At 39.0% G+C, this 23,063-nt stretch overlaps 1 protein-coding gene across 1 annotated transcript in view; it reads right to left on the reverse strand.

The window, feature by feature from the left end:
* CNTN1 (contactin 1) overlaps window positions 1–10,642 on the reverse strand; it is a 206,715-nt gene extending 196,073 nt beyond the window's left edge. The window contains exon 1 of the mRNA XM_088055395.1: window positions 10,507–10,642. The gene's annotated coding sequence lies outside the window, so the exon portion shown is untranslated. The remainder of the gene's footprint in view (window positions 1–10,506) is intronic.
* Window positions 10,643–23,063: the final 12,421 nt, after the last annotated feature.

A 23,063-nucleotide genomic window follows, 5' to 3' on the forward strand; every position in this document is an offset into this window, starting at 1 on the left:
CACTATTTGCAAATGTTTGCAAAATGGTAAGAGAGTATTTCTAAACATCTGCAACAAATATTTGTGCTTTTATATCCCACTGCACCGAGAAAACAGTGTCAGCAAATTTATGAGCAATCCTAATCCAGAGTAGGGCAAAATCAGACTAGTTTTAAATTGTTGATGTGAATTTAAACTTATGCAAACAGCTCCAGACTGAAGAACAGAACAAGCTAGGTAAATTATGAAATGTGTGTTTGCCCTTGTTAGCTACTGCCTCCTCTGACCCAGCTTCTCATCACTCCCTATCCTGAGATGTAAGATTGCATCTACCAAAGTTCTCGGGCCATCAAGAGAACTTCCAGGGAAGATGAAAGAACAATCCAGGATGAAAGCCTGGTTTTCAAGTTTTAATGAGCCTTGAATTTGGAGACAAGCATGAGGACAAACAATGCATCAAATTGATATATCCAGCAACAGAAAATTTTGCTCTTTTTCAGGAAGATTAAGTTTTAAAATGTTACCCAAATACACACATTGGAATTTTTTCATATGTACTAAACAAATTCCCAGGTAAAGATCCCATAGAATGGGAATAATGAAGCCAGAATCAATAAAATTACCCTGTAGATTAAGAGACATAAACCCACAAAAATAAATACACTTTTTACGTAAGTGCTTAGCAGCATCCTGAAGGATTGTTTAGTGGAAGCACAAGGTCTGTGTTTTGTGAAGTTACTCACAATACCTAAATATTGATATTCTATACTACGGTAAACACCTTCAGCCAGAGAGAGCTCAGTCCAATACCAAACTTGCATCTGGATGATAAAGGTTAAAGGACTAATGTTTACAACTAACAAAAAGTCCTCTCATGTAAATTTACCTATTTTTAACTCTGAACTTTGTGTTTTGACAAAACTTTCAGATGAGGAAGATCAACTGACAAGCAAAAAAAATACTGAGAATGTGTATTTAACAACTGATTCTCCCAGAACAGGCAAGAATTAGCCCCTGGACTCTTTGGAGTGATTACCTATGTTTTATGAAGCTGAACTGCAATTTCCCTGTTGGTACACCAAAATTTCAAAAATTTAACTTAGTAGCTACACATATAACCATATTTCCTTTTAAATTATTTTATTATCTTAGATTACAATGGATCCAAGACAAATGCCAAATAACTGCCCTTTGGCTGCTTGTACACCCCATTAAATAGTGCAGTATCTAGCCAGTACCCACACAAGAAATGTTTTATCCTTTTAGAAAGGCACTTGGTACTTATAAAAAAAGGTTTAATACCTCATTAAACATGACAGTCCTTGAAAAATAGGCCAAGAATATCCTAAATGTTTGGAGTGCTTCAGTTTAGACAGTCACAAACAAGTATCAAAACTGTTCTACCCAGAAGCATGCTAACCTTAAGCGGATGTCTAGAGAAGGTACTAAACTGCTGGAATAGAAATTGCATTGCAAGGTGCTCTATATCCTTCACTGTCTTAATCCAGTTTTCCTTCAAGCTGGTCTGGAAAGAATATCTGAAAGCTGGTTAGTTCTGTTCTATAAAATATGTAGGTGCTTTGGTAGTATTAAATAATCACAGAACCACAAATTCTGACCTGTTTTCATTGGTTTAATGGTATACTAGCACTTTTTTGACAGTAGCCGAAAAACCACATATATTCCTTCCATACTCTCTTTTCTTCTCTTGGCACTTGTACCATACCAGAGTGCTTGATGTTCACTTCGGGGGTTTGGTTTGTTGATGCCTTTTAAAAACAAAAAAACCACATAACACACACAGAGGAAACCTTGGTGACTATTTGCAGGCTTTATCCAATCACTGTCAGTTTAAATACTATGTTAGCAACATTGCCAAGGATAAGATCAGCTAAAAATATTTAGTAGGTCACAAAAGCCTGCTACATGAATGCAAATAAAACTGAGGTAATACGTAAGTATATGGTAATGCACTGAAGTATATTTCTTTCAGAGTTGTCCTAGTCTAAAAAATATAAATAAATCCTATGCAGCGACTCTGTGCTTCCTTTCAGTATATGCATAGGCAAAGTCTGGATTGTATGAAGATGTCGTAACTTCAGATACAAACATCACATTTGACTGGAGTTAACCCTTCTGAAGAAAAGAAAAAATAAAGCCTTTTTATCTTTTGAATGCTTCAAATAAGATCTCATAGAAATGAGACAAAACAGGTTTTATGGTTCAGCCACATTTAAGACTGGGTCAGCTGGTCTGTAGAGAACCCACAGAATGTATTACTATAAAAGAATGTGAGCGGAAGTGCCAACAGCTGTGCTTTATTACAAACCTGAGGCTGTTTTAACTACAAAACTTTCTTTATGCCTTTAGGTTTCTGTAGCAATCTCTGCCATTCTGAGCACCAGATAAGTAAATTCTCATTTTCACAACAAAATCCTTGTTTTAATCAAATTTGCCTTTTTTCTGTGTTTCACTTATACAGTTAAGTGAAAATTAACCCTTTCTTCTCACATATACCACTTTCCTTTATGCCCCAAAATCACATTTTGGGATCACCCAGCCAAATAATAAATGAACCAAAAAATTGCTGGTAATAAAAATGCAATTATATCTTTTTCACTTAAACCCCTTTAGTTATTTCAACTATTGTTAGCTAATAAAACATAGATCTCCATCACTTTAAAAACAAAAAGCTATATACTATTTTAAAACAATTATCCATTCTACTATCCCAGAGGGACAATTTGTAGTGTTCTTACTCCTGTTTCATAGTCAATGTGAAATTTACAAGAAGAAACAGGGAAAAATCCTTCAGTCCAAGAAATTCCTTAAGTAATGACTCATTTTTGCACATACTGACAGAAGAACCCCAAAAGAATAAAAAGCATCTTCTACCAAGTAAATGTACTTGTTCATTTCAGTAATAAAATGCTATTAATTCAAAGTAGTTTTTACACTGACATTTTAATAATGAATATAGTAATTTCTAAATTCAATTCTTCAAAATCATCCTACTTGAGATTATCTACTTTGCTTCACTTTTGTTTTTGGTAGTATTTAATAGAGGTAAATTTCTTCTTCAGTTCAGTATCTTCAAACAAATATAAGTGCATGGGCGGAAGTATACAGATAAAGTTTGAGTATATGAATATAAGTTAATGTAATAGTGACTGGATGAGGTCAATGTGTCAAATAAGAGCTAAGTATTTTTATCAATTAAGATTTTTTTAAAAATATTTTTAATTAAGTTTTGTCAGTGCTTTCCAGACTCTTATTTTATAAATACCAGCTACTTAAAAGGAAATTAATTCTTCAACTAAACTCCTATATGCTTACACATATAATCTCTTTATAAAACGACAAGAATTGTCAGGTAAATTGGTTGTGATAGGAATTGCCACATACATGCATTTTTCTGTTAATGCATTAATAACATTTGCAAAATTATAATTTTGAACAGGGCAGAACAACGCCAAGAAATGAAAGAGGCAATGAACTATTATTAAGAGGCAAAGGAATTAAGATTTTATTCAGCATTGCCTTAAACTCTGACAATAAACCTTCACTCCTACACTGACTAAAAAGAAACCCCAACTAAATAAAGAACCCACAACCAAAGTATCCAAAGAATCCATCTAAGAAGGATTTATGCAAAACTGAAACAGAAAATGTTTAAACAACAAAGTATCACCCCAGATGTTTAGAATGGAAGTCAGCATTGGCACCGTTCCAATAATTACCCTTCAATGATTTTGTTTGGGTTTTATTTGCTTGTTTTACAATACTTGCAGAGTACTTATGTCAAGAAACAAATTAAAGTAATCAAAACCAAAACCATACATAATTTTTAAAGTGCAGTAAGTGCTGAACCTTTATTTCAAACACAACCTATTACAGTCAAGTTGTAGACTAATTCTGCCATTGCGGTGGCCTGCTTATGCATTTTTCAGGGCACGGCTATACCTAGTCTAAGGGGCAGAACTGGATATTTCTTCAAAACATGTTAAAAATTTTGAAAAATTTCAGTGTCAGGAAAAGTCAGAAGGAAAAGGTATAATAAAAATACAGAGCAAAGAGAGCTCAGGAAGTGACAACAAGATGGGGAAAAAAAGGAGCATTTCAGAATGACTGGCTTCCCAAGATCTATTTCAACAGCATCTGGTCTCCCTGGGAGCTCCTTTATAATGAAAATCTGAAGTGGACACTGTTCAATATTCCAAAGTTCATTTTTATAAAAGAAGTAAACTGTAGACTGCTGATGAAAGGGGAGCTGGGCTTCTGGCAATAGTACAAAAGAGAGATGACCTTATTCTTCAGAAGACATTCAGAAAACAAAAAAAGTGTTATTTCTAGCAGCTCTTTCTCATTTATCTTAATTATTTTCTTTTTGCTTTGCTCAAAAATGATCATAGTGAAAAAAATGCAATGCTTACTCTAAAGTAGTACTACTAGGAACAGCAGGGAGTTCACATGTCTAGAAAAGCAAGCCTTTTCAACAGGTACATTATGCTTCTAGGCACTTTTACAAGTCTGCTTATAATATTTGGAAAAGGAAAATACAGCCTTGCTCTACAACATAGATACATTTAATCTATTTTTAACTTTATTTAAGGTCTTATCAGTGAGTAGCTGGCAGGACAACTGATTGCCTTTATCAAAACAAAGTCAGCTTTATTCCAAGTTTCAAAGAAGGCATTCTAGTTGGACATACATGTAACTAGAAGGAAGTCTTCATCAATAAATATTTGAGGTATATGTCAGCTTCTCTTTTCATACAGAAAAAGAAATGGTTTATTTCTCCTAAGCTCTGATCAATCTTAAACATGAAAAGCCTCAAGAAAAGACACAGTGAAAAACAAAACTATATGTGAAAGGTTAGTTTATGGTATTCATAAAATCAAGACAGCTTTCAAAAAGTTACATGTTCATCACTACATCACATATTCATTGAATTAAAAGTAGGCACTAAAAAAACCAAAAAATCACTGGTTTTGCAGTACAAAAAAATTAAAAAGTACATGGATTTCTCTCTTGATGGTGGAAAATACAGAATTTCTGATCTCACTGAAGCTGATGTATTAGAACCAGTCACTCTTCTGTTGTCCCTGTGCTTAAGACATCTAGTCATCTCCCCATTCAGTAAATCCCAATCATTCCCAGAAAGATTAGCACCATAACTAGGAACAACATTGAGACAGCATGAACAGCCTGTTCCACTTAGCAGCATCAGTGTTTGTCTTAAATATTTACATTCAGATTTTGAGATTTTGTATGAAAAATATAATTTTCATAAAGAACAGCTGTATCAATAGAGCTGATCCTTTTTTCCTATGAACTTAAAGATGAAGAACTACAACTTGTTACAACATAAGTGTTAATTGGGAAGCTTTTGAATCCCACCCTGAAAACAGACCTGTAATAAAACATCAAGCCTAACTAATCCACAGCAAATCTAGTAGTGCATGTAAATACAATTACCAATAAAAACTATAAAGGGAATTCCATTTGTAACATTATTTCATTCACACATTGAATATTCTGTCTGTTGGCACAGCTATCCATCCTTTCAGAAAGTACTATTCAGACTGTATATTGACTTTCTCCCCCTGCCCCCCAAGAATTACAGAATAACCTCACAGGATATTTCAAGATGTAAGAGAAGTCAGAAAAAGGAATGCCATAGAATAATTCATAGTGTAAAGAACATCAGGAGGTTTGCAGCCTGACCTCCTGCTGAAATCTAAGACATTTGGTCAGGTTATAGGGGCTTTATTTTTTCAGTCTTGAAAGCTTTCAAGGAGAGAAACTGCACAACTTCTCCGAGCAACCTGTTCCAATGCTCGACTGAACACATAAACATCGCTCTTTGATTTTTACAAACAAATTAAATTTAGCAGCTGGTAAGCTGAAGTGCATTATTCATATTTTATGGAGAAGAAAACCAATTTCATGCAGAATCTAATGCAGCGGTAAATTTAAGTCCACATCTAACAACTCTGAGTACAGGCTTGACAAGGAATAACTGATGGTAATTCTTCTGTTCAACTCTTGCTGAACTGGAGAAAATTGAATTGTCTATGGTAAAATAGGATGTTTCTAATAAAGCTGTAAAAAGATCACTCATTTCATGACTGTATCCTGATCTCTGTGCTCCAAGCTAACTCATTTGCATGGGAACAACATATAATCTGTCCGCTATGTGTCAATTATAAAAACATTATATAAATAAAAGCAAAGAACTTGTCAAATATGTTTATTTGTATTTCTTCATTTTAACATACTGTGTTACATTAATTATTCTGTCTGTAGTGCTAACCATAGCTCAGCCACATCCCTTATTTCACACACAAGAGCTACTAACTTATTGCAAATACTATTTTACCACATCGAGAAGACTACCTTATGTAAACAAAACCACTATGGTGCAGTGGTAATTCCACCAGTGTTATCCAGATCTCAATTCAGTGAGATGCTTACATCATCTTTTTGTAAGTATTTGTCTCAAGAGGTTGCAACAAATCCTTGAGATAAAATGAAAGAAATTAGTATGAATACAAACAAAACCCAAATCATCTGTTATTTTATTTGCCAGCACAGAATCCTGCAAAACTTAGCTGAGTTAAGCAAAAATACAGGATATGCTACAGTCAGAATTGCTGATTTCTCTCCATAATTAGAACTATTGAGGTTGCTTAGTATTTCTGTAGTTTACTATTACTTACAAGTTCGTAAAGTCACAAAGTGTCCTGTCCATCCTTGCCCTCTGCCAATGCATATAAAACATACACTTACATGCCACACCAAAAAATTCAAGATTTCAATTTTTAAAAGTAACAATGGAGGAAAACCATAATCATTTTTCTTCAAAAAATGTTTGTGACTATGGCTTGAAGCCATTGGCATAGACAAGATTCAAGTTAATGCTATGCTCTTTCATTTATCTCTGAAAATATAACAAAGACCAACCAACTTCTAAAAATAAAGTACTGTGTCGAATGGAGAAGAACAAAAGCCACCTTACAGTCTGAAGAGGAATAAAAATTGAGACCAATGTCTGCTAAAAGCACAGAAAAAGTGACTGGAGACTGGAGGAAAGGAGACTAGAGTGGGCTGACATAGTAAATCAGGATAAGGAGGCTCCAAGGAATAAAAGCAAGTAAATGGAAGGAAAGCTGACAGGAAAAAAGCAAGGAGACAGGACTGGGTGAGATACAAAACCAAAATTTGGAATGGTCAAGACCAGGAATACATAAAACACTAAGACTGAGACCCGGCACAGGACAATAAAGGCGCCGTCATTAGGATACATACAAATGATTAAGTGAAAAGGACTGTGCTTGCAGAAGTCTAGCAAAAGAGCCCTCATGCACCGCAACACATTCTAAAGTCTACAGTACAAAGAACTTCAGTCTTCCACCACTTTTCCACTACCCAAGCAAATGCACTACAAGTTACGCCACTGCTGTACATAAGAGGGACTGCACTCTTATAATAATCACTCATGATGGTAAAAGTTCAGGAGCTTTTTGCGAAGGATTAAACTTTTCTGATTCTCTTTGTAACCACTGTAGGTCCAATACAGTAAAACAGCAGGAAATTTACTTGGAAAACTGATTTTTTTTTGTATTTTTCTTGGTTTGTTTTTTGTTGGCATGTTTAGTTGTTTTCTTAAAATTCCTAAAATTTATTTTACTAGGTTTTAAGTATATTTATGGGATATGTATGCACATTTTACTTTACAAACAACACAAGAACATTATTAAGTTTACTAAATCAAGCAGTCAAAAGGTATATAATGACAAACTGTTGTCTGTGCAACCATAATCAACTTCCCTTGAGGGTGTTTGTTTTTTTACAGTACTTGAATAAACATGTGCTTCTTATTCAAAGTTACCTTGCCACTGAAGCTGATGCAGAACTTAAAGCAGGTAGGACTTTTGTTTTATCTACCGAAGAACTGAGCTTGAAGAAAGAATAAGGGGCAAGGGCTCTGTAATATGCCACAAAGACTAAAATGGCTAACATTCTCTCTATCGTAGTTTCCTCATTCCCCTTACCGTCATGCAGCAAACCATTTTACCTAAAACTTCCGTAGTTTGCAATTAACTGTAAATTCCTCTTTTTCCCCATCCACTCTGCAGATACACTCACAGATGCGGAGCAGGCAAGACTATTACAAAAAGCAGTAGCACGTTTAACTTGAGCAAACATATTTACAAGAATTGCAGAAATTTCAAACTGGACACCAAAAATGAGTGAATACTTTTCATCTAACCCTCTTTGTGCCTTCCTTCACCATTTGTAGAAGTGTTGTCTCACCTCAGATAGTGTTTGATAAACTACTAATACTTTGTGGGGCATTCTGATCACATAAAGATAAGCACTTTAGCAAAGCTCATACAGATGTTATCAGTTCTGTCTTCAAAGCAGAGCTGAGTAAAACTGAATAAATAAATCATGGGCTCACACAACAATCAATGAAAAATACTGAATTCTCTTAAGTGAGATCAATCTATCTCATGCAGTGAAAGACAGGATTCCTGGGGGAAAAAAATATAGTATGTGATCATGTAATTAAGACTGTATCAGAAGTGCTCAAAAAGGCACTTAAAACCTCTTTGTTCCATAACTTTAATAATGTGGGATTTCTCTATAAAAGGTGTTTAAGATACTCAATTAAAATTCTAAAAAATCAAGTAGGTTCTTGCATTACCATGAAGTGTTGAGGTTGCATTACTTTTTAGCACCTCTCAAAAGTGAAATTGTAAATCTCTTGCTGGTTTAGAACAGCATTGTGGATAAAACAAATATGGACCAAGACAGAAGTGTTTTGATTAGGTTATTTTTATTTTTTGCAAAATTTAGAGATGGAAAAGATATATTTTTTTATGATGACAACTATTAATAAAGACAAAAACAAAGCAACTGATTACATATAACAAATAGCACATATTTAAATGTAAATGACCAAAAAAAAAAAAAGATTCATACTATCAACAGTTTTCAGAAACACTGAGTTCTTATTAAAGGAATTTTGTGTATCATCATTTATACAACATGGGCCAAAGATTATTCCTTCACAGAGATTTGCAGTATTACAGTATTTGCACTACAAGGGTATTTAGAAGTTACTAATGGTAGACGAAAAAAACAGAATTTATATAACTTCAAGTTATTTCAGAAAGGTTTCCCCTGTCTTATGTAATTGCAAGGCCTGTGTTCATGATTTTTACTGGTTTACAAATAATTCTATACAAAAGAGTGAAACTAAATATTAATACCTTCTTTGATACAGCCATCTCTGCACAGGTGGCTGCATATTAAAGGCATATTTTTCTCTAAGTTGTACAGCCTAATAATTACATAATGGCTTATTTTTAAAACGTTAACAAACCCTTTTTATGTGCTTTAATATAACTGTATTATAATTGTTACATAACTATGACTGTGCTAGAATATAACACTCAAAAACATTCGCAGCTCGGAGGTCACAGTTTACTTTCATTACCAAATGGAGCATAGTTGATTAACTGCATAGATAATCTCCCGTAGATTTCATAAGCAGAATTAAACAGCGCTTCATAGAGCAGATGCAATTCCTAAAGAGCCGCTCACCGAGGTGCAGCTCAGGCGCGGCACCCTCGGGCAGGTTCAGCCCTTCCAGGTGCCTTTAGCGGAGCTCAGCAATGGCATTTCTGCCCTCACCAGCAGCTTACTACAGCCGCCCCGAATTACTGACATTTGCGGAAACGCGGCACTGAAAAAAGGCATTATTAGCATTTTACAAGGAGAAAACAAAGTGAAACGCTATTATTTTTACTGCAAGAAGGCTGCACCAAAAAAAACAAAAACAAAAAGCGACACCCTTTTCAGCCCGTCACCACTAAACACACCCAAACCGCAGATAAATCAGCGTAGGGCGCAAGGCTGCGGCTGCTCCGGCACGCAGACCATGGTGCTGAAATGATGCCGGAAGACCACGGTACGGACGCGTTTTTACACACGCTGCCAAAATCCATACGCGCGCCGTAGGAATCGGAGGGGAAACCGCGCAGGAGGCTTCCCCTGCGGCAGCATCCCGGTCCCTCGCCAGCCAGCATCCCCTGCCGAGCCCGTGATCGGCGGGGACAGCACTCGCCCGGGGATTACCCGGGGCAAGCGGCTCACTTTCGGCAGCCCGGGGCGCCGAGTAATCCCGTGCCCAGCGGGCAGGCGCCCCGGGAGGGGGCGGCTTCCCCCTGCCCGCCCCGCTTCCCGTGCCGGCGGAGGGCCCCCGCCCCCGGCCGCCGCCAAGGAACGGGTTCCACCCCGGGCCGTGCCGGGGCTCGGGGCTGCCCCGCCGCCCCGCACCTGCCCCAGATCCCCGGGCTCCCGGGCCGCACCTGCAAAGTTGTGACTGCCCGCCGCTGAGGGGACCCACCCGGGGCGGTGCCCCCTCCCCAGGACCGCGCGGTGGCGGTGGCCGCGCGCCGCTCTGTCACTGCCGCTCTAGCGCGGGACCCCGCTGCCGAGCGGGCCCTGCCCTACCTGCGCTGTGCCGCCGCACGGCCGGGCTGTCACCCGCGCCGTCCCCACCTCCGCTGCGCGCCGGGCACGTCTCGGACGGCCCTGCCCGGACGGCGCGGCTGGCTCGGCTCGGCGCGTCCTCGCCCGGCTCGGCTGGGCTGACAGCCGCCCGCGCGCCCCCGCCCCGGCCGCGCGCGGGGCCGCCGGGGCCGAGCGGGGCCGAGCGGGGCGCGGGGGGCGGCGGCGGCTGATTGGACGGGGGTGATGTCACTCGTGCGCGCGCGAGCGAGCGGGAGCGCGCGTGAGCGGGGCGGTGAGGCAGAGCGGGGACGATGAAGGAGGAGCGGGGGAGGGAGCGGGAGCGGGTGCTCGCGTCCCCTGTCCCCGAGGCGCGGGAGGAGAGCCGTGCTGGCAGCAGTGTGGTGAAAACGGGGTGAGGAATGCCGTGCGGCGGAGGCGCGCATCGGCCGGCAGCTCTGGCTGCGGTGGGCGGGATGAGAGGGGCCTCTGCAGAGCGGGAGGGGCGACGGTGAGCAGGGCCGGGGGCGAAGGGGGCTCCCGTCCCTCCGTCCCGCTGGCCGTGACACGAGTGCAGGTGGAACAGCACCCCGCGCTGTCCAGGGAGCTTGTGCGGCAGCGGCTGCTGCTCTCACAGACACACACACACACACACAGTCACGGACACACAGACACGGGCACAGACTGATACAGGCACAGCCACACGGGCACAGCCGTGCGCGCTGCACATGCCCAAAAGGCGGGTGAAGCCCACGTTAAGCTGCTGCCCCCACCCCCGAGCGTGGCTCTCAACTGCGCCGGCATCCACGAGCCGCATCAAAAATAGGCAGGAGACGGGATAGACCTCAAGGGTGCAGCTGAGCAAGAGTCGTGATGCTCGGGATCCCCGAGGGATGTGCTCGGCAAAGCCAGGGTCAAACTTTCAGTCCATACCCTCCTCACAAACTAGGATAATGATTTTGAAATGACACAATTTGTCTTCAGCCTCAATTTATTTTCTGAACTTTGCATCTTCTATGTAGGACCATATTAATTCTTTTTCGTTACCATAAGGACTAGCTATTTTTTTAAAAAGCTTCTACTTGTCCTTTGAGCCCAAGTCCTAGGGTATTTTCCACATTATAAATTGCAGAAATCAAAACTCCCAGAGAGAAAAAAAAAGACAAATATGGGACTTGCTGCATACTGCCTTGCAGAAAGCAGGTCCAGTATATTGGCACAGTATATAGTCATGAACAGGTCCAGAGAAGTGGAGATGTGATCCACTGAGGAGTCATGAGTTACCAAATTTGTGACAATTGCTTCAGGAAGGACCCATGAGGAACAGAACATGAGACCTGCAAAGTTTTGAGACATGAGTTCATCCTGTATATGAAATGCAATTTTTGATGGTAGCAGGGGCTGCAAGCATGGCACTTTATATTTACAGAGAGTGACAGATAAGACACAGTTACTAGCAGGCACAGCAGAAATAACACTTGACTAGGTTGCACCACCTGCATGACAGTAACAACCAGAGAGTGAAAAACTTCAGCTAGTCCGAGGCCCTCTGCCTGAGGCCCCTTGTTTCTTCATGATCAATCCTTATGGTGGGAGTAACACCAAAGCAACATACATTTCCCCTTATGAAAAATCAGGTTTCTGCAGTTCCTTTTCTTCCCAGCCACCTGAGGTAAGGAGGGGAGGACTACTTCACTTATAGCTGTCATCTTGGGTAGTTCTCACATGTCTGAAAGGATATGAAGTCTAAAACACAAGATAGCACTGACTTTATGGCTTTACTGTTTGCTGATTGCACCAAATACGGTTATGTCAAGTTCAGTGATCTCATACTCTCACAACCATATGGATCTGAAGCTTGTTCAAGAATAAAAAAGATAGTTCATAAAAAACCCCAACCCAATAGATTTTCATTTAATCATTCCAGTTGGAGAGTTAAAAAAACTTGGGTCTTTAATTCCTGTGTCTTAATCCAATACTGACCATTGTATGTGTATAAAAACAATGAGAAGAGCTGTCACCACTGGTGTGCTCTCAAAGCAGCAGGGACAGAGATTGCATGCCAGTGAGAAAACTGGGTGGTTACAAAAGTGCAGAAAAAAACGGAAAATAAAGACTAAACAGCATATTAAGGTAAACAGGTTAGATATGCATAATGTCCCAGTATATAGTCATGAAACAGAAGGCTTTTGAAGTATTAGTGAGCTTTGAATCTCTGGCACAGACCTTACATGAACGTCAGTTTTTAGACACCTTTACTGCTTTCTTATGGTGAGGACCATGTTTCAGCCCTTGCCAGGATTTAGAGCAGTCTTACAACTGCTCTGAATGGCATTCAGTTGCCTCAGGCTGCATCTGCTGCTAGAAGCTCTAAAGCACAGAGTCAGCTCTAGGATGAGTTGGTGCAGAAGTGCTGTGGCGTGTCCCCTCTGATGTGCAGCACAAGCTGCTGTATACTGCCACTGTGCATTTAACACTTACAGTACTGTCTGACGGCTGTTCCTCCCTAACATTCAGTAATTTCACTTTATGATTTCATTGCCAGAAGTTAAGATGGCTGTCTTACACATTTTGAAGCAGGGTAATTTTTTACTTAAATATACCAGTGGGTGTCTCTGCACTGCACAAAACCTATCTGTCTATCTCTTTGCTTGATTCAAATGTCCTTCACTAGAGTCAGGGAGTCAGTAAAGCATAACAGGATCAGAACACATGCAAAAAGCAGAAACAGAGTGCTTTCATCACCCTGTGCATTTGTAATCATCAGCTGCTCATTATTCTGTAACACTCTCCCTACAATCAACGTATATTTTAGTTCATACACATACCTACATCTCTGGGTACTTGATTCATGTGAGGGGTTTGCTCCCTAGAGTCAAAAGTCATTTGGGATCCAAACATAAGGATGAAACAGACATAGCTTCAGCCTGAAGCACTTAATGGAGGGACAGCAACCACTGACCTCACTTCATATTTTTACAATACTCATAGCATCCACCATGGGAGGAAGTGGGGGAAGGGAATATGCAGCAGGGACAACAGCTTTCTGCTATTGTAATAAAATGGAGACAGAGGCCAACATGAGCTTTATATACTCCTACCCAGTCTCAGCAATCTTTTAGAGGATTAATGAGATTAGAAGCCCCTATTGTTTTGCTTATGGCTGTTTATTTGAAAAATGGCTTTTCTTGTAAACATACAGATATGACCATATGTTACTCCATACTCCTGTGCTGCCTTGGGTTACTACTAAAAGCAAAGAATTAATATCAAGTTCTAACTGCAAATTTTACACAAACCAATTAATTTGCCCTTCAACTCTGTCTATGGAGTTTTACCTGGTTGAGGGTGAAGCATTATAATAGATTAAGAGTATTCCTTTGAAGAATCTTGCTGCAGCTTGTGCTGCTGAAAGAAGGCTAACAATGCTAACAATCCATTTTAAAATCCATGGTTATTTGAATTCCACATGTATATTTGCAGAGATAATTTGAACTCTGGCTATACCCAAGCCTATCATCCATGAAATTGACACATGCAAGTTCCTTTTCATTGCTCCGAAATGTTCCAAAATATTTCCCATGACATTAAATATTTTCAGATGAAAGGAAGTCTTAGAGTCAGACTTAACTGAGCTGAACACTATTCTTGTTGAATTCCAAGCTTTTCAGAGTGAATGAAACACAGCAGAAAGGTAATTTTAATTATAGAACTTAAAATAGAACATACGGCAAGACTTAAGGTTGAAATTATATTCTCTATCATATGAGTCTGTTCTCAATAGCTTGAAGTTTAATCATTGAGGCTATTATTTTCTATGCTTGATCTCTTTCATGAATCAAATGTTTCTGGAAAATGGTTCAGACATTTTTGAGAATGCTAAAGGATAAAATTAGATGCTTTTAATGAGAAACAACTCTTTCAACCATTCTTGTAATGGGAATACTGTCCCTATATCCCTCCTCAGAAGGGATTAAGAACTTGAGGTCTGGCAAAAAAAGTAGCTTAAAGCTCAGACAGGTTTTTTTGTACAAACAAAAATATTAATATCTGACAAAGAACTGGAGCAGGAGAGAAATTAAGAGGATGACATGATAATATGTTTACAATCTGTTGATCACTGACTGGTACCATATGCTCTGGATACTAGTCCAACTTTGGTCATTAGGTTGCTATAAGTTGCACTGGAGTTTTTTTAAGAAGCAGTCACATCATGTCATGGGTTGGGTGAATATAAAATTAGATTTTCCTCTCAGCAGGCAGATCTCAACTTTCCTGTGAATCTACCCACAAATGAAAATACTGAACTTTTTCTTGAAATTCTTTTCTCTATGAGCTACTACCAGGATCCCACAACACAGGCGACTCAAATGTAGCTTCAGAGAAGCAAAAATTGCTCAGATTCTCTCCAGAGTCAAAAGTACAATCTCTCACCAGTCCAGTCCATATTTCATGGATGCATGTATGCAGGCAGATGCATAGACACAGCCTTCTCACAGCAAAACAAAGGAGGAAACCAAAACAAACTTTTTTAGAAAGTAGATTTTGTGGCCCTGTATCCGCCATTTCTCACATATCACGTTGGTTCTATTGATTACTGTTGATGGCCACAGTTACTCTTTTAGCCCAGGTGACAGACCATCATCTCATGAACACAAATTTCTGCAGTTTACTCACAGTTTCATATATAGGGAAGATATTTCAGTTTTCTTTAAGTTTATGTGAAAATTGGCATGAATGCTATGGAAAAAGAGTACTAGTACTTAGTGCTGTTGCAAGTCTTTAAGAGGTACTGTGTTACCATAGTTTTTTCAGCCTAATCTTTTTTTCTCACCCTAATCTTATGCATTAGAGTTTTGCAAGGGCTCAGTGGGTTATCTTCTAAGCATTCCTGTCTCATTCGCTATAAAAAGTGAATGTATGTGATACAGCATGTGTAGTATTTCTTTATGTCCAAAACAATCAACTGGTTCATGCATAATTTACAGCTAAGTGGTGCTAATAAAAAATTCCTCTTCTTTTTTAATTGTGTCCATGAGAGCATTTCCTGATGTTCTCCAAGGTTCCCATCTTCAAAACCTTTCTTCCAAAGAAACAGGTATAACAAGATTTTAGTATCTTCATTTCAGTATATGCATCTAAGATACAAAATGACATGTGGAAATTACTAAATAAATTGCAAATATCTCAGCAACTAGATACCCTGTTTTTCAGAAATGCTAAACATTTTCCATATTCTTTATAAGCAAGGGAGAAGGTAGATAAGATTACCTAAAATCAGGGCTGAGACTGGCACTTCAAGCTGGTTGAATGGAGAATAAGGAGCACATCTACTGTCTTTGAAAATAAAAATGACTGAAGTGGCTTGCACAGTAACACATAGACTGTGAAAGACATTAAGTTTAGTTCTCCTATCTTGATAACTTCTTTTAAACACGTTCTGCTATTGAAATCGTGCTGCAGTGTAAGGTATTCACAAGAAAATACACAGATTTCAAAGAAAGCCACTTTGTTCAAACCTCAGTAACAATGCAAAACTAATCTTTACTTTGGACTCTGGATTTTTTGTAGTTTTTCAGCATAATTTTGTGAGGGAAACATATAATGCATATTTCTATGTTACTTTTTATTTGCTTTTTAAAATAAAATATTCATCAGACATACAAAAAGAAAGAATTAATTTACTTCAAAGAAGAGGAATTTCTGTGCAGTAGGGTTCTGCATATCTGTAGAGGCTACAGCATGCTCCAGTTTTCTGAACAGTACTAAACAATTCTTTGATGATATTTTAAGAAACTCTTCTAGAAGGAGCATTTCTAATGGAAGACTCTCAGTCACAGAAGGTACTTGTGTATTATACGTTTAGCATTAGTATCAGATGCTCTCCCTTGAGGTGTGTCACATGCCTTGGACTTCTGCGACATTTCTATTTGCACTAGCCTGCTAGTCATTGCTTATTAGCAAACCTCCTCTTCCTAAATCTTATCTGAAATCTGCCTGACAGGACAAGATACAGAAGCCGATACAGTCCTGCATGACTGCAGGAGGAAATGGGAGAAAGATTAGTGCTAAAAACTGCATGTCCACTGTTATCTCTGCTGTTAGTTGCCATCAAGGTCAGTACTGGGTGGCTTTTTTGCTACTGCCATTGTCCTCAGCTGGGGAATATGGGCATGTCTGTGTCACGGCTGGAATGCTGCAGTGCTTGCAAAGCTACTCTGAGAATATTTTACTATTCAAATGTCTAAAATAAATCAACCACAATATCAGCTCAGCAGTAAAGACACAGACAAGTATACTGATTGCCAGGACATTTGCCTGATGATCACCAGTACAGGAGCAGCAAAATGATGTACTGGAGCAGCATCAAAATACATCACCAAAGACTACCATCATTTTCACTTAGTTTTAATTCTTAGTTCATTAGCAGAACAACCCTGCTTAAATACCATATTTTCTCTGTATCTTTTCTTAATTAATATCCTGTCTTAGGTAGCCTAACCTCAGCTTTATCAGATTCAAAAGTTGTACTACAGCTTTTCTTTCCTTGTGTCCTGATTAGATTGGGCATTGTGTGAATGCCATGGCAAGCTTTTATGTGACAATGTAGATGCTGAAAACCATGCTTTAGCCCTACAGCTACAACATGAGGGACATAGAAATCTGTCACATATCTGCTAGTGCTGATGAAAAGGCTACAACCCTGAAACCTCCATTCATATCTGAAATCTGTTTGGTCACCTTGTCTTGACTGCATGTGCATATAGGTGAAGATATAGATTGATGACAGAGGTGATATATTGAGATAGATACAGGTATGTATGCATGTTCCTATGTACAAATGGATTTAGAACAATTTTTGACTGGAAGAAAGTAATGAAAAGGACTATGTCCTAATTTTCATCCAAAAATCTTTTCTTTTTGTGCTCCAAAAAAGTCTTTAATCTTCTCAATTAAAAATGACAAACCTTAAAGAATTCTCATGGGACTGATGCAAATTGGTTGCTCAGTACTTGAGATCTTCTAATAAAAGGCTAATCTTTAAACTCAACCAGAAACTTCCACTTCAAAAGATTATATTTTTTTCACTCATGTTTTTTCAAGCAAGGTATTTTTCTTCTAAAAGGAAAAAAAAGTAGAGAAATAAAGGGAGAGGTAATAAAATGCTCCAGTGAAGTTAGGGTTTGTTCCTTGGTGGTTTGGTGTGATTTGTGCTTAGCAGATACAATACTTCAGGGGACAAAAAACCCCAACAATTACAGCTGACAATTAATGCTTCTCTAGTTCCTAACATTTTTGTGACTAATCACAACAAACTGTGTTGTTACACTGCAGTGCACACAATTCCTCTGTTCAAAGTCTAGTTTGGAAAGAAAAATTTAAATTCAGCCTGTTATCCATCTGTTTTGGGCTTTTTTTATCCAGTGACATTCTAATAGAACACATAGAAACTGTTCTGAACAGCAACCGGAACTTGAAGGTCTCTGTCCAGGATAAATGACATAATGTCTTCTTTATTTCTCTCCCATTAAATCCTCATTTATTTTCCACAAAGCTTCAGCTGGAGACTCTTAATCCTGCCAGGATTTAGGAGCTAAGTGTTACTGGGGTGCAGAGTGTATTTGGAAAAATACACGCTTCCAATAAGAAACACAAAATCCAGAGAATTTAAGTTATTACAGGCTATGAGTTTGTAAGATACAAGTTTTAGATATCTGAAATGACAGTTAGGTGGCACTTAGGTCCTTTTGTTAACCTGCCTGATTGCTTCTCTGCAGATATGTCAAGACCAAATTGTAACAGACTGGTCGAACCTCCTCATACAGCTGCCTAACCTATACTGAGGCAAGATAAAAGGCAGCTGATATTAAACACTAGAAGTTTTTTAAGGTTCCTCATAATAGATACTGAGAAAATTGGGGAGGATGATTTAGATAAAAATGCTGTTGCCTGCCTACAAGAGCAGTTGGAAAAGAATACTCAGGGTAATTAGCAGTGACTCAGAGTCAAAATGGGAAGGTATCTGAGAGATGTGACAAGGGCCTGCCTTGGCATTGGTATTAGTTCTTACATTGTTAGGAGGAGCAGTAGAGAATACTACATGGCTTACAGTGGCAGAATAGTGGCAAGAAGGCTCTTGGCCAGACACGAGAAGTAGGACACAGTGATTATGTGGATGACTGTGATTAGACTTATTGCTAATACAGTATCTAAATATTGCCAGTGCAGCATGTAAATAACAGCTCTATCATCTATTACATGGATTATGGTGCACTCAGGTTGTGGTACCTCCTGTTAAAAGCTTCAGTGAGACCCACTTGCTTTCTAAACTTCCAGGTGTGCCTCAGTCGACTTAGTCTCAGATTTGGTCACCAGTTCATTTCTAAAGGGTTATAATACAGGCCGGTTCAGCTAGAAACATACAGGTTCACAATCTTTGGCCTCTTAGAATTCACAAATAAAAGCAACAAAACATCTATGTAGCTACTTCAGGATTCTATCTCCCTGTTTGACTGGATCTTGATGCTTTTCATTCATGCATACAGCAGGGAGTGTTTCCTGTCTTTGGGCTGAACACACCCAGCAGGATTCTCTGCTGGGGTGTGTGTGGAGGGAGCTGATGAGCTCCAAAGTAAATGGCAAACTCTTCATCTCCCCCATTGCTGGAGCACATTAATTATGTGAGCACCTAGATGGTTCCTCCTGCAATATCCACCTGGTGTTTGCATCTTTCGGCAAACCACATTGGACATCAGATGGAGAAGGGGGTGGGGGCATCAGGGGAACAATGCATGCAAAGACCCATCACACTTACTAAATTCAAAGATGGTCTAGATGGCAGTGAGTTAGCCTGACAGAGGACAGGTTACTTCAAAGTAGAGTGGACAAGTGAAGAATCCATCTGAGGAAAACCAGTGTACTGCAGTGTACTGCAGGAAAGGATCTGTGGGTCATCTGAGATATTTCTGAGCACAGGAAAACAGTGTCATAGTGCTGCAAGAAAAATCAAACATTGTACTGGGAGTTAGACAGCAACAGACACAATTTGTGTATGTTATGCAGTCCTTCTACCCACCATAGGTCTGGCAAAGTTTTAGAACAGTACCATGTTTATTTTTGGACATGACAGCAAATGGACATGGAGCAGTTGGGCGGAGCTGAGACATGCTGAGAAGAGTCACTGTGTTTTATGAAAAAAACAGACAAAATGGGATTGTTTAGCTTAGAGAACAGGGAATTAGCTGATTATGTGACAACAGTCTGTTACAGAAGAGGTAGAGGAGAAGGCAATTCACCTGTTGTTCAAGCCCATAGTAGAGAAGAAAAGAAGTAGTGGCTATAAATTACAACTAGGAAGCATCAGCTTAAATACTAGTGGTTTGAAGTTTCCAGCTTGAGAGCTTTGTAAAGACAAAAATAATCTCACTAAAGATGACCTTGCCTCAGGAGTTTGTCTGTAGCAGGTGATCTCTTTAAAGCTCCTTTAGCCTTGATTGATTGTCTTATTGATGTCTAAATCTCAGCTAGACTGTTTTCCTGTCTCAAGAGCCACAGGCAATAGCAAAACAAATTCCTGGGTATCTTCAGTGCCAATTTTAGTTTGTCCAGGCCATAGCAATACTGTATTCTCAAGCTGTAAAAGTTTATTTTGCCCATATTACTTTGCATAACTGAATGATGGTGAAAACACCTGCTACTTTCTATAAGGAGACAGTGCAACACAAACAGTGGCTATTTCATTTATTACCCTGCCTGGAACCTTCTCAGCCATACCATAACCTGTTAATTTTGAAACAGAGAAAATTGCTGGAAATGCCAAGGCAGTGTCTAGATTAATCTCACCTACCTTCCTGTGTCTGCTGTATAAATGCCTACAACCACACAACTTATGCTGATCTTCATTCATGGTGAACAGAGAAACTAGGCAATTTTAGTATGTAATTAATTTAACTTATTGTAGATGTCCATACCGGGTGAGATGAACAGAAATGCTTATTATTCTCCATTGACTAGAGCAAGATTTGATGAATAGCTCAGATGAAGACCTCTCCATGGTGACTGTCCTCATTCTCTAAGAAAAAATGTATCTGGTGTGTCTGTATTCAGTCCAGCAGTATTGACCTAACAGTATTAGATAAACAACTGTGATGACCAGCAGCTGTTTGAAAGAGAAGGTAATAAGGAGACCTCACGCCATCTCTCAGTTAACTCCTACAGTTTCAACTGCAGATAAAACAAGGAGGTAGAAATTATAAAGATGAAATGACCGACCCTGTAAGAAGGACGTGTGCAAATGATGTCAAAACCAGAAAATTAATATTTAAAATCAGAGCAAATGTCTTTCAACTTAAGAATCTGTTGATTGAAACTGATGTATACTGGTGTTTATTTTGAATTAGAATGACTGCATAGATTGAAAAACATACTTCTTCCCTTGGGCTCTCCAGATGAAGTGTGAAGGTTAGGTTTATGCTATGTCTAGAGTTACATATTCATTATCAGATCATTTTGTTTTCAATCTTTAAAAAATAGTCTAAAAGAAAGTAGCATGTCACTTCTAGCCAATGAATTTTTTTCTTGATAATTTCTCCCTTTCCTATATTCGCATTATCAGTAAAACACAATTTTTAATTGAGAAAAGAACAGAATGCACTCTTCAGCCTCAGTGTTTGAGTATTTAACCCTCCCTTCCTTTACAAAATAGAATTTCTTCCTACAAGATCACAGTTTTCTTTTCCTCTGGACTCAACATCTGTGTTAAATTAAAGAATATAGCATTGAAACCTTACCAGATATACAGGTTTTTACCAGAGCTTCCCTTGAAGGATCAGGCATCCTGACTGGTTGCATGATTACTGACTGTTCCACTTCGCCCGTCTTTCTTCTCACCTGCTCCCTCTTCAACATTTGCCCCCAGTATATTTCTCTCTCTTTATTGCAATGTTCTGTTCTGGGATTGCCTATGACAGTCAGATCTCATGAAAATGGTTGCAGCATATGTACCCACTGAGCAGAAGCATTTAGTTTCCAGGTTCCATTGTAAATATTACCTTGCACAGTGCTGGAATCATTCTCCGTCACTTGCAGGAGAAAAACAGAAGAAAACTCTTAGCTCTGGGGCTACTAGAGACAATGCTTCCTCAAGTGCATAAATTTTTAATTATTTTTTATTGCTTGAGGATTCAGACTACAGAAGCCAGTCAAGATGAACCAAGATCAACCTCTAGAAATTTGCCCTACACACAGACCCCTGAAAATATATATGGCATCAGACTGTATTTCTTTTTGCCATCTTACAAAACCCCATCAAGTTTGTCAGGAAATAAATAGTTTGTATATAACACAGAATAAGTTCAGTTAATGGAATAACTAGGGATCACAAGAAGGTTTCTGAGAGTCCAATGTATATTTCCCAGATGCATTAGAGTCCTGAAATAGCAGATTGAAGAACCTTTCTCTGTACCAAGAGGGTGTTATACAGCAGTCCCTAGAGCTTCATTATAAACGTGTTTTTAGATAGCTACTTGGAACTCATGTTGAGATGAAAAAAGACTATGTGCAGAAAGAGATACTAGTTAATTCCACTCCTTTTGTAACAGCTACAATACTTTCCTGTTCTTTACCATGAAATTTTGACTCCCCAACAAGTTTCTATGGATTTTCCAAGGCAAAACCACATAATCTTGCTAAAGGGGGTAAAAAAAATAAAGTTACCATACCTTGTAAAGAAATATTAAATGTTTTTTGCAGTGTGGAATGTTTATAAATTTGCTGTGCAACACTATTGAATTGTAACTACTCTGACAGCACATGCCTGTATTTCCTAAATATCAGCATAGTTTTAAAAAGTAATACACTGAATGTGGCTTTGCTAAAACACATTTTAAAGCTGTTGTGTTCCCCTAAACCGCTAAGCACTGAAATTCAGACATTGTTAGAGAAATTTATTGACTTTCTTGTCACTGTCTTATGCAAAGATTGAAAAGATCCTTACACACAAAGGCCTCCCATTGCCTCCCATTGATGAGGTTAATGAAACTACCTAAAATGGTGAAATTTTCTGTATCAAGCTCCTAGTTTCCAGCTGAGCATTTTAAATACAGTAGGAAAAATGATTCATCAATATTTAACGTGCATATTTACTTATTTTCCAGTGACCTCCAGATAACTGACATGTTCCAAGCTGCAGTCACTGAAATTGTATTATAAATAAACAATATAGAAACAAAAAGCCAAATGCACAGGTGGGTAAATGAGCAGATCCCAGAATGCCACAGGGTTATTGCTCTCTGGAGTTAACACTGAAAGCAACAATATATCCCCTTACTATGATTTAAATTGTCTCCTCAACAAAAGCAGGTACGCCAAGCAAGAGACCTGAATAGCTGTGAGATATTCCATAACACAGTAGGAATACAAAACAAACAAAAGATCAGGGAACAGACTGAGTGCAAATCAGAAGGGAGGGAAAAAGTCTCTGCATATTCCCCCAGTGTTTGGCTTAGGTTGAAGAAAGATGCAGATTGTTCCTGTGTGGGAAAGCAAGGAACAATCCAAAG

This window comes from Pseudopodoces humilis, chromosome 5 (assembly GCF_049639895.1).
Source record: "Pseudopodoces humilis isolate 2021_Gansu_Grassland_sample_001 chromosome 5, ASM4963989v1, whole genome shotgun sequence".
In the NCBI taxonomy this organism is placed as follows: Eukaryota; Metazoa; Chordata; class Aves; order Passeriformes; family Paridae; genus Pseudopodoces; species Pseudopodoces humilis.